Consider the following 12,740-nt stretch of genomic DNA (forward strand, 5'->3'; position numbering starts at 1 on the left):
AAATTCCTCCTAGCTGCTCCTGTGTGACAGACTCATGTGAAATTCCAGATCTGCCAACAAATGAGGAACCTCACTGTGTAGCTGCAATGTGTGCACAGTATTTAGTTTTAGGCTCCTGATTTTAAAGGCTGAATGAGATTACAGAGTTCTAATTTCACGGTATTTGCCATTTTCTTAACCTTTTTTCTCTGGGCTGGAGTCATAGTTTGTACCATATTTAAAGTTTTTGGGCTGATTGCCAGCACTAATGTGTCATTTCAGTAGACCAGTGAAGCTGGTTCTGCCAGGGCCTCTGAAGTGGCCTGCACAGCTGTTAGGGAGAAAGACGAAGCTATGGGCCACTATATGGTATTTGATGCCTTGCTGTCACAACAGATTCACTGGGGGCCCAACTGAACCTGACTTCCACTGTGCAAAGTGTTGAACAGCAAGGAACACAATTGTTCTGGAAAGGTTTGCTGTGGGGAGATAGAAAATGGGTAGAAAAAAACACATAAAGAGTGTTCAAGGAGTGCTAGGAAACTGTAACTTTCATATGGAGCTGACCTCATTGCCTGGGAGCCTGGACATTCTGAAGGGAATGCAGCAAGACCCCACGTAGAGCAGTTGGCTCTAACATCACTGATAATGATGGCAATACATGCCTCTAGAAGTTGGGATTAAATCGCTTTATTTCTTTAACCATCTGTTTGAAATAGATTCTTGCCATCTTTTTTCTTTTATCCACAGATTACTTTTATATCGACATGCCACATTTTGATGTTCTAAGAGCTTCTCAAAGGATTGCTATTTTTAAACTTGTAATAATGGATGTGTGCATGACTCCTCAGCTGGCAAGCAGCTTGTTAACTCAGACTGGTGCCTGGTTCTTGCATCTTTTTATATTTCGAGTCAACTGTATATTTCGAGATAGAATATCTGAAATGAAGCAGAAGTAGGTGTATAAAACCAAAGGGGAGGCCGAGAACATTTGATTTTCGTTATATTCTTTCCCTTTTGTGCTGAGTGCATCTTGGGTATGTTGGACTTGCTGGAGATACACTGAACTATTGCTCTGTACAGGTTGCCTGCCATTTTGTAATTCTGTAAAAGTGATTGAAGTTAGAAATAAAATTAATAAACAGTAGGACACTGTATTAGTCTTACAGGGGGCAAATCAGTGTGTAAAAGCTATCAGGAGGGTTCCCACTCCCTGGCATGTTACCTCAGTTGAGTTGGGATTTTCTGCAGTAATGAACACACTGTAATTATGCATAATAATTTAGTTAGTATTGTGTGATGATGGCTCTTCAGAAATAAACACATGGACCAGGTGGTCTGGGGGAGCAACTGCCCCAGCCACCCATAGGCAACTGACAGACTAGGTGGTTAAGTCAGCCAGGTAAATTCCCTGGGCTCCCAGCAGGAATGTGAGTAGATGGAGTCCAGCAGATAATTCAGTAGGTAAGTGCAGGAGCCTGACCTTAGGTAATGTGCAAAGATCTCTCAGCATGCATGTCTCTTACAGTAAATAAGGGAGAGTTCTGCTTATGATTGTTTATAAGATAATAATGTTCTTTGTACTTTCCAGTAATTTATATATAATACACTTTTCTTTGTCTTTTTTGACTGCAACTTAATAGAATCTGGTGAAGTACTAATCAGGAAGAGTAGCTACTGGAAATGGTTTCCCTCTTTCAGAAGTAGCTAAAAGCAGTACCTAAGCATGTAGTAGCGTATGGCTTCTCTAACAAGGAGATGGAAAAAGACCAATTTTGAAGCAATGGAAGCCAAAATCATAGTAAAAATCCAAAGGAGTAATGAAGAAAAGTAACATTTCCCAAATAGGAGAATTGTTTCTTTTGCATGTCTGCTACAAAATACAAACTTATGCTTAGAGAATTGACTGATCATCAAAATCACAAACACTAAAAATGTTTCTCTGCTATACAAGACCTTTTTTCACCTTCCAAAGCATTTGGTATCCTCTAAGAGATTCAACGTAAATCATTACATAGATGGCTGATGTCATCTGCTCTATCAGGTAGCTTTTCTTATCTATATTTTCCTTTAAGAACATAGGGATTTCTCTCAGCTTCTCCAGTTTCACTGAGTTTTTGTCATGCTTTCAATGCAAAGTCAGTCCAAGATTGTTGTCAAGGGTACATGCCAGAGGAGAGAATTAAATCACCAAAATCCTCTGTGCATGCACTAACCTAGTATTTAAAAATTCTCTCTCTATGTGAGTTTTGTTTAAACCAGGTATGATTCGCTTTTTATCACATGGTCCACATTCACATGCTGACACCATTTTGCTCATAGCTCATTCTTTCCTGGAGGAACTTTCGGCTGCTGTTTTCCAACTCCCATGTTCCATCAACAGTTACTTTCCTTCCTCTTTTAGACAAAAGACTGTTAAATTCTCTTGACATTTGACCTTAAGATGCCAGTCCTGGAAAACTCTGACTGTTAGTTTGACCGCACTTAGGAAAAGGATCCATAGGAGAACGATTTTTCTTTTAGCAACTAATATTTGTAGTGATATATTTCACTGCTGTTTCTAGTAGCCCTTGTTGAACCCTTGTTCCATGATAATAGAACAACACAAGGAAAGAAAGTAGTGGAGATGTAAGGAGTTAAACTGAGTTAAGCTGCCATAAGTTGTTGCTGAAAATGGTATGATTTTAATATTCTACAGAAAACTGTGTTAAAAGGAGGGAAAGGGAGAAAACTGTAAAGGCACAGCAGCAATTTATTCTTTTTGTTTCATTAGCTTACACAGCTGTGGCAGCACACATCCTAGCCAATCTTTGTTAAAATAAAAATAATGCTGTCATTTGCAGACAGGTTTCCATGTGGAGAGAAACAAAGATGCAGTAGCATGAAGCTTTATCTTATAAGGAAATTTCTTTTCTTCAAGTATTCTGGTAGGCTAAGAGATTACACTTTTTTTCCCTATTCCTCTTTTCTGAAAAACGTTGCACCTAAGGAACAAGGATAAGCAGAAAACTGTTTTCTTAAAAAAAAAAAAAATTAACTATCCTTACAAAAAAAAAAATTGTGTTTGCATCAACTTTGATACAAAGTTACATCAAACCAAGTCAGATACTTTTGTGGTACAATGAGGAAAAATGTTAGCGTAAGACCATATTGTGTGCATTATTTCATAACTTCACATGAAATGTTTTTGCTTCTGATTGAAGCCTGAAGTTCTTTCAAGGGATAGGCTCTTTGGAACTTTTCAGGAAATGCTGACCTGACTGCAGGGTGAACTTCTCCTGTTTAACAAAAGGGAGAAAAAAAGACAGCTTTGGCTGGTAAGGGAAATGGGCTTTACTTACGTCAACAATCTGCTCAGTGTTAGAGAACCAGGATGCCTCTTGTGTGAACTGTTAACATTTAACGTGTTTCTAGCTGAATGACTGGGTTTTAAGAGCTATTGACAATAGGCAATAACTGCAATTAAAATCTCCTTCATAAACTGCACTTTTAATCCCAGATACCAATAGAGTCGATGAGGGAACTGAAATTTCTTAAGGACCAATGAGAAATTTTGTTTATGGCTGTAATTTGGTATATTGGAGAGCTGTAAAATAGAATATCAGACTGCTTGTTTGAATTGAGGTATCTTATAAAGAAATTGAAAGATATTCAATTTTCAATATGATTTGAGGATCAGAGATGTAAACTTAACCAAAGTAACTGTGAGCAGATGTCTCAACACTTGAAAATGTGGCTTGGTTTACTTAACTAAAGGATATAGAAATGTGATGCCATTTTTCATAAAATTAAAAGACTATTTTTTTCTTATAGCCATTTAACCAAAAGCAGTTTTCTATGAACCTGTGTGCATTCTGACACCTTCAAAGATACAAAACCTGACAGGAAGTGGAAATTTGAAGCACTGTGATTTGTTAAGTTAAAATGAAGTAGGCATTCTCAGCCTATTGAAATATTTTATTTAAAAATAAATCTATATCAGTGATAAAAATATCATAAAAAGATAAAAATCTTCATTCTGTTGAAATCAATTGACCTGAATGAAAGTTTGTAGATAGGCGTGTTTTGCAAGATAGTTCTTTAATTCTTGGCTGTCCTCAGGTTTGGGGTTTTTTTTCATTCCTTTTTGTAAGAAGAATTTCATGGTCAAGTGGATAGAAGACCGTATAATATTAAATATAAAAAGTCTTCCTTTCTTTTCATCTCTGCCTAAACCTTTTCTGCGGAGACTCTGCTGTGATTTATCTTTTCAAGTTCCCAGAGTAAAGAATTGGCTAGTTTAATGATGAAGGTGAAGTCAGTGAGATTCAAGTATTATGTGAGGCCCAAATAAAAAATTGAAAAATATATTTGGAAACTTTTTCTAGAAACAGAAAAACTGTTTTACTGAAACAACTGAAAGAGCTTGGGCTTTTCAAACAATTGCTAAGAGATTGTTTCCTGGTATATCAAGGAAATGCTGGGTCTTTGACCAAAATCACGTATCAAAACAGTGGTGATAAACTAAATGAGACCTTGTGGCATGTTGTTTCCGAGTAAGCACTAACCTGGAGGAGGAAGGAAATGGGGGCTGAATCAGGGGCGTGGCCTCTTCCTGTCGATCAGTACAGACCAGACTGACAGAGAAATGCAGATCAGTGGAGCTTGGTGGCTGGTATGTGAGCTACGAGAGCTGTTAATGCTGCATGTATTGGTGTTCTATGCAGAGCTTGGGTAGCTTGTCTTAATACTGAACCAGGCTGCAGTTGTTTTCTGGCTTCCTAATTATGAGTTTGTAGTCTGAAACTTGATTTTCTTCTGTATTGTAAACCACAGATGAAAAGTAACCTTGGTCAGCAAAATTAGTCCCTATCCTGCTAATTCTTGCTCAGCCTAGATAACCTACCTAATTCTTAACACCTTGACTACCAAAATGTTTTTTTTCTGTTGTCCCCTTTGCTCTTAATTATTTTCTTTGAAGCCCTGTATTGATGCCACACTACCCAGAAAATTTCATTTCAAGTACAAGGAGATCAAAATCTAGGGCTCTGCATTATTTTAAGTATATAACATTAGACTTGTGGGAGCAAGATGTCTCTTCTCAGTTCCCACATGCTGGACTCAGGAAGGAGGAAACCTCTTCCACTTCCAACTCTACAGGAGTTAATGAAGTTCAAGTCCACATCTAGTTTGGTACAGAGCATTCTAGCTGTACCAGGGATTTCTGGCAAGGAGAGGAAGACATAATCTCCAGGTCAGGCTGGATTGTTCAAACATCTTAAAACTCTATTGCTACTTTACAGGGACTTTGATAGGATAGATACCTTCAGTCACTGTTACTGTACTATATCACCTCACAGCTTTTCTCAAAAGAGGGGGCTTTCATTGCACTGTGCACTTGTATCTGAAGGGCTGGACTGGTAGCTAAACATGAGAGGTTTTAAGCCACGACTAAAGAAGTCCTAGTTAAATACTGGAAGACACACAAACTACTTTCCACCTGCAGCTCAGCCTAGCTAGGCTTTCCTGTTTCTGAACACAACTTAGTCATCTGTGTTTGTGCATTTTTATCAGTGGATAATTTACTCTCTTGCTTAATTAGATAGGTGCTTAACCTTCCATGTTTCATGACCTACATCACTGGTGTGCATACACTGGGCTTCAGATTTCACTGAAAGTCTGGCTGTGGTACTGTGGGACGGACATCTGGCAGAATCCTCGGGGCTCCTGGCATAAAGTGACATTAGTGTTTACTTTGTACAAGAAAAAGTTTTAAGTAACAGGCATGAAGAGATGGGTCTAAACCAACAAGCATTCACAGAGCATCCCCACATAGGTGCAGATCCCTTCAATTTTGCAGGCCTTGCTGCTGCTACTTGAGTTTCTTTCATAAAGCTGCGGTCATCTTTGTTCTTAAAAGGAATGACTGTTCATTCCTATGGTGGCAGTCAGTTTTCTTTTGCTTGTGTAAACCACTGAGGGTGCATGTGTAAACATTTCAAAGTGAAATAACAGCATTTTTCCCAGGTCCAGGGTAATGGATAAGCAAAATTTATCCCATTATTTATTTTAGTCAGGAAACACAAAAGGATTTTGTGTTTTATCCCTCTTATTACGCTGATTCTGAGGTATTTCAGGAGCTGGTATAGATTGGTGTTATGTTAAAGCTGAGTTAGTCTTTCTGGAAGCTCTCTACAAGCAGAGAAATTGTTGAATTAGATCTTAAAATGAAGTAAATTAGAGTAGTATCATTCTGCTTTTCCCTGGCTGTAGCTTGTCCTTGTTTTGTTAGCTAATTTCCTGCAAAAAGAAACGGTGTCCAGCATGCTGCTGTATTAAATGTTGTATAGGGCTCTTGCAGCATCATGTGGTTAGAGAAAAATGCTCCTCTTTTATATATCTACAAAACTGAGATGGTACTCACCTAATTGAAATTAAAGTGACGGTTATGTTCAGAAGATGCTGGTCTTCCAGCTAAGTTGGACATCTCAGCTGTCCAGCCCTACCATTAATTTTTAGTTCTGGAAACTATGATGGTTTGCTAATTTTCTCTTAAAAGACCAGACTGAATTCCAGCTCAACTCAAATGCATATTTTTTATCTCCATTTTAGCAAAGTTCAAAATATTTTTGGAGCAACTGAATTCCTGAAACTCCAGGCCATGAGAAATGGACCTTTAGAGAAAAGCCTTGTCGTTTCTTTCTTGCAGTAACATGGAGATGGGTCTTTGTGAGTCACAGCATCTCTGCAGCAGCACTGCATGTTTGTCATCTCTTCTCTGCATTTTCTCTTTGGAGCCTGACAAGGCATGGATCTGTCATGTCCTTACTGGAGGAGAGACAGAGTGGTGGAAACTCACAGGGAAGTCCTGTGAAGGCTTTTGGAAGTGCCGTATAGAACCCCCAGCTAATAACTGTACTGAGGATGTGTGGGTTACACACCTATAGATCAGTGTGTTTAGCAGAGAAGGGTGGTATATTTTGGTTGTTACGTGGAAATCTGTGTGTCTCATACAAAAACCAGCATTCCTACTACAGACCTCTGCAATGGCTGGTTATTTATCTGCAGAAAACTGCCAAGTCTTACACAGATAACATTGTTCCAGGGCAGAGAAAGCAGTTTTAGGAGTGTTGTTGCAGTAACTTGAAGTAATGGGGTTTTTATCAGAAAAAATGATGTTATTGGTGTGTGGAGATAATTTTAGCTGTTACACTGATTCTTTTCAGATGTAGTTAGAACTTAATTACTGTTTAACCTCTGTGGTTTTTAAACTTTAAAACTAGTTTGATTAACAGTGGAGAAAGGAAAGCAATGGCACTTCCACTCTTGTATGTGTATACATGTTGATAAGCCCATACACAGAATGAGTATGCACTGGGAGGACAGAGACACCTCAATACTCCCTTTGAGTGCTTTATTTAAAACAGAAATAATGATACTGTAGAAGAAATAATTATTACTGGCTGTCTACTGTAATAGTAATAATGGCTACTGTAAAAGTTGAAACAACTCTGGCATATTTACTGCATATGACAGCAGAAGGCTTTCAGAGTAATCTTGATTTCTGTTCTGGACTGTCTTTGGGAAAGTTGCCTTCATGAGCACTGAGGCCACATGTAAGTGGATGGTCTAACACAAGAACACATTGACCTCAGAACTCAGCTGAAGTGGCATGGCAGATAAAGTTACTGCTTTACCTTGATAAGAGGAGCCAAATTAAATTAGCAGAAATGGGGTCCAGATATTAACAAAGGCAAAAGTTAGGACTTCTGCATTGGTTTTGTAGCTTTTAGAGTGACAAGTCTATAGCAGTACCTTGAATGTAAACTGCTTCTTGAATGAAGCAGCTACTTCTCAGTTCCCTTACAAGAGGAAAGTACAGTATTTCCAGGACTGTTAAAGTTTTGAGGGTTTCTTGTTTTGAAGTCAGCTTCTAACAGCTGTAACCTATTTGCAAGATGATCAGACTGTAAATGTTATTTACAAAGAGGAACAGTCTAACTGTCTTTCTGTGGACAGGGTTAAATATTTAGACTTTCCGAGAGAACATAGTGTAAGTAAGATTTTCTGTTGAAGATTACTCTGGAATCAAAGATTAGGAAATGAAGAGTTTTACAGTAAGTTGTCTACTGTCTTCAAGTATTAGCATTTAACATTTTCATTTGGGATACTATTTCTTACTAATCCTTTCTTTGGATTGAAGATTAGAAACCAGATGTTAGGACTTTGAGTTGTTTGTTTGGGATGTGTGAGTGTCAACCCAAGAGGGAGTAGTGGAATTTTTAACAGGGGACAATACATGAAGGTTAAGAAGGTACACCCAGTCAGTTTATCAGAGATGTTTTTTCTTTATTCAGCCTTTTGTTTAATTCAGCCCTAGGCAGATGAACTGGGCTGAGAAGTAGTTGAGAAATCATGATCTGGCCATAAGGAGAAATAGAATTAATTTTTGCATAAAGTGCATAAATTGTTGTGTGAGACTAAATTTTAATCCCTGTGATATCCTATTCTGCTGAGTGTCTTGGATTTTTGTTGAGAAGCTAAGGGGGGAAAAGTCGTGTTCCTAACATTTAAAGCAGACTAATATGTCTGCAGTGCTGTGCACAGTCCTTGTAATTAAGAAGTTCAAGGCAAATTACAAGTGGCTGCAGAATGTCTTTGTCTATTTTTGTAAGGCACTTAAAGTCTGGGTGAAACATCTGTTTCCTCCTCCCCACAGCTCATTTCAGAGATTAATATGATTCTAGTGAAATCTCACTGTGACATGTGCTGCTATTCAATGAAGATGTTCCAAACACCTACGCAAAACCTAATTGCAGCTTCTGCCACTTACTGCCTCTATTGAGGAGAAAAAAAAAAGAAAAGAAAAGGAATTTCAAAGTTTTGTGAGCTAAAATGGGAGTTGCCAGTCTGAATTACACCTACAATAACAAGCTGTGGCAGAAAGTACTTAAAAACATGGAATTATTTGGCATTGCTCATGCCACATGTGCTGAGAAATCACTGCCTCTGCAAATATCACTGTGCTTTTGCTATTTGTTTCTGTCCTCACCATGAGGAGTGCAGAAATTGGGGAGCTCAGAGGGGAGATATATATCCAGAGATACTTTGGTTTGAGTCCTTTTCTCCTGCACAAATTCTCAGTGTGGTTTTTGAGAGACAAAATTTCAGACTTGGAATACATTGCAATTTCTGTGCAGAGATGAATTTCCTGTATCTCTACAGTCCAATAAAAATTCATATGTTGGTGAGAAACAGTGATGGGTGCATACCATCTGACCATTTCAAACCAACCAACTTTCTGGTTTTTGCCACTCCCTGTGATTGGGTGCAGCACCCTCCACTGTGAAGAAATGTTTACAGAGTGCTTAGAGTGATGACAGAATCTGTTTCTGTGTTTAGTTCATTTTTTGGGCCCAGGCTCCTTGAAAGCAAGTGAAAAGCACCTCTGTGAGCTGGGCTGACCTCTGGCTAGGCTAACAGGTTGAGCTGAGGTTGAAGATGTTTTCACAAATGAAGGCTTTTTTTAGAATTAATGTCCTTTTCCTCAGCCACCAGACTAATCACTGCATATTTGTTACAGCTTCGCTTTGCAAAGAGACTAATACTACTCGATGCAGCTGACTGCTGTGAAATACAGAGGCGTTTTTGTCAGTTCCTGGAAAAAAAACTGACACTTCAGTTTGTCTTCTCTTCATCTCGGTGTGAAACCGTGTTGATCTGGTGAAATCAACAGAATGGTTGTTAGGAGGAGTTACCATCCCTGGCTTTCTGGTACTTGTCTGTGCAGCTGAGATGCCTCAGCTGTGACCACCTTTGGTGTTGATTTAAAGTAATCTGCTTTTTTTGGCACTGACCTGAATTGGGACTGCTTTCACAAGCATGCCCATGAGATAGTAGTACAGTAACAGCTGTATATTTAAATGTCAGTCACTCTAAGGCAATGCCACTGAAGCTACCAGTACAATTTAATATGACAGATCCAGAGGGCGAGCAATGAAAGCTTCTTGTCAGGATGCCTCCAGTCATGATGGTAAAATCCCTCTGAAGAAGGTTAAAGTCCCCATGGTCTCAATTCCTTACTATGAAAATGCTGTCTCAAAAGACAAAGTAGCACTGTTAATTTACTGTCCTGAAGTCTTTATAAAGATGCATCTTTGATGGTGGAGATTTCAAACCATAAAACTATATAGAAAAGAAATAGTACCCTGAAGATAGACATACTATGTTTTAGTGAAGATAGCTATCTATATAGACACATTTTCTAAGGTCAACATTTGAAGAGCTCTTTGCCCAAAACTCAAATCTGTTGCTGCTTATAGAAATGAAACTGTGTGTTTATCTAAGCCATTGAGATGTAATTTCAGTTTATACCATGTTAGCACAACTAATCCTTTCACTGATGTTCAGCTTCTGCCAATTCAGTCAATGGACTAATTGTGTGAAGGGAAGCATACAAGCACAGCAGTGTTTTATGTACTACATCTCACCACTTCCTGACCCTGTCTCCCTGCACACTACCTTCTTGCAGTCTTCTAGCCAGATCTGTTGTACAGTTAGAAATGCCCAGATTAATTTTCCCTGCTTTGACAAGCTCCTTTACATTGCAGGAGGCCAACTTTTTTGGTGCATCCATAGGAAGCGTCTCCACTACAGCCTTTCACCACACGAGAGACAGACTGAAGATGTAGGCAGCTGACAAATGTGAAAGCAATGAAGAGGTGTTCTGAGGTTGACAGCGCTTTTCATAGTACACGCATTTTCTGGAAAGGGCATAAGAAGGGAGATAAACAGGCGATGATTTTGGCAAGCTTAGCAGAAGCTGTAGCAGACCAAGATGTTCCAAAGAGAAGATCACATCAAAAAGGTAAGAGCACCAACTTCATCCTGTCCTTTTCTCATGCTGCTTAAATATTTTCTTGAAAATCAGCAATTCTTCCTTCAAAAATGCTGACATTTTCTGGAGAATCCTATAAATGCTATAAAAGTAATTTAGCATTACTTTGAAAAAAATACAGTACTATTTTTATGACTCATTCTAGCCCCCTCAATTCCTGCTCAGAGTAGGGTTTTTTCCCAGAAGCTCTGCAAACTGATAAAATAATAATAACAGTCCAAACATCAGAAATATCTCTGCATAACTGCTGCATATGGAGTAATAGTCAATCAAGACAGAGGGTGGAAAGCCACAGAGCAGCTTATAAAAGGTCCTACATAAGACTTTGACTCAAGACTAGAAATAACTGAAAATAACTCTGAAAGTTTTATTCTTAGTTCAACTGTTTTTACTTAAGGATGTGACAGCAAGGATGTATGCCTAAAAGGACTGTGACTCTCTCTGTCAAGAGTGTCATAATGTCATGTATGCATCCAAGGGAAGAGAATCAAGGGACTAATTTGATTGTGTTTGTGTCTAACAATGTGTAATCTAGGATGTTACTCAGCCTTGCCCTAAGTGTACAGTCAGCTGAGTAAATGATGAAGTTCCTTGCACCAGCATGGGTTTGGGCCAAATCCAAGGGATTTTGAAAATCCCTCTGGTAATGTTCTCAGCACAATTGTTTTAATGTAGCTTATAGCTAGATCAATATTCAATTTCAATCATCTAATTTTTTTTTTTTTTTGCTCTTCTATATATACTGGAAGAAGTTTTATTAAAAATTATAATGTTCCCAGTTCCACCTTCTCTATGGTCTACAGTCCTAGGCAGACTGGAAAGCACAGTAGTACTTTACATTTTTGCACAGCTTTTCATAATGTTATGAGAAACAGAAGAGGGTCTTGAGATGTTAAAATACTGTGCAGTGATGACAGCCTTCAAAATTGCAACAAAGCTGCTGCTGATTTTGAGTAAAATTGGTCTGAGTGTTCCTAAAAAATGTCCTCTTCCTGGTTATTTGGTTTTCATGGGAGCATCTGGTAGGATATGTCAAACAATGATAGTTGCAGTAACTGGCCTTGATAACAGTTTTTAGTTTTCTGGTTATCAAATTTTTGCTCCAGGTCAGGCTTCTTATATTCAAATGGACCATATTCATCACCTGGTGTTTTGGAAAAACATGCCTGGAAACTAAGATATATGTGGTAGCTGTGGGATTGAGTGCCGTCCTTTCAAAACTTGAGTGAGCACTCCAAGATTTGAGAACTCTTGAAGGCCCATGTTGGGATTTTAGGAGTTCTCCTTTTTTTTTTTTTCTCTTAAGGAATTTTTCCCCATATGTGTTGCTAGGAAACAATAATGACTGGATACTTACAACAGGGAAAAGACCTGGTGGTCACAGCTCGGGGGAGGGGTCCAGCTGGCTACTCTCTTTTACATGGGGTTTTCTCGTGTAGGGCAGAGATGCCGCGAGATTTGGACTGGGGAAAAGGGGTTGGGTGGAGCCCCTACGACTGTTGTGCTCTCACCTTCTACTGTGGGGAGAATTCATCACCACGGCGGGGTTCTGTCTTCCACTGCCTTCCTTCTACCGTGAGTGGAGCTTGCTCGCTGGAACGGCCGTTGCACTGGGACCCTGTTTAACACCCTACCTCACTAAAAGAGGGACTTCTTTTTCAACATCTGCTCGGGTGCCTCAGGGGAAAACGCTGGGATCCTGAGCCCGCCTTTCCCTGCCCTGCTGGGAGCCGGGCCGCGGCTGCCCTGCCCCCGCCGTTCCTTTGCCACTGCTCTGAGCCTTCGCTACAACTGCAGCTCCGCACCCCCTGCCTGCCCAGACGTCCGGGGGTTCCGCTACAGCTCTGGAGTTCGATACATCTCGTCTGCCACCTGGCATTTTTTG

At 39.3% G+C, this 12,740-nt stretch overlaps 1 protein-coding gene across 4 annotated transcripts in view; it reads left to right on the plus strand.

Moving 5' to 3' along the window:
• CSGALNACT1 (chondroitin sulfate N-acetylgalactosaminyltransferase 1) overlaps window positions 1–12,740 on the plus strand; it is a 43,376-nt gene that overhangs the window by 14,801 nt on the left and 15,835 nt on the right. For 3 of the 4 annotated variants that reach the window (XM_069013375.1, XM_069013374.1, XM_069013377.1), the window contains one exon: window positions 10,569–10,825. The gene's annotated coding sequence lies outside the window, so the exon portion shown is untranslated. Of the gene's footprint in view, window positions 1–10,551; window positions 10,826–12,740 lie in introns of those variants that run through there. The other variant, XM_069013376.1, reaches the window with a different exon arrangement.

Source organism: Aphelocoma coerulescens, chromosome 4 (assembly GCF_041296385.1).
Source record: "Aphelocoma coerulescens isolate FSJ_1873_10779 chromosome 4, UR_Acoe_1.0, whole genome shotgun sequence".
Classification (NCBI taxonomy): Eukaryota; Metazoa; Chordata; class Aves; order Passeriformes; family Corvidae; genus Aphelocoma; species Aphelocoma coerulescens.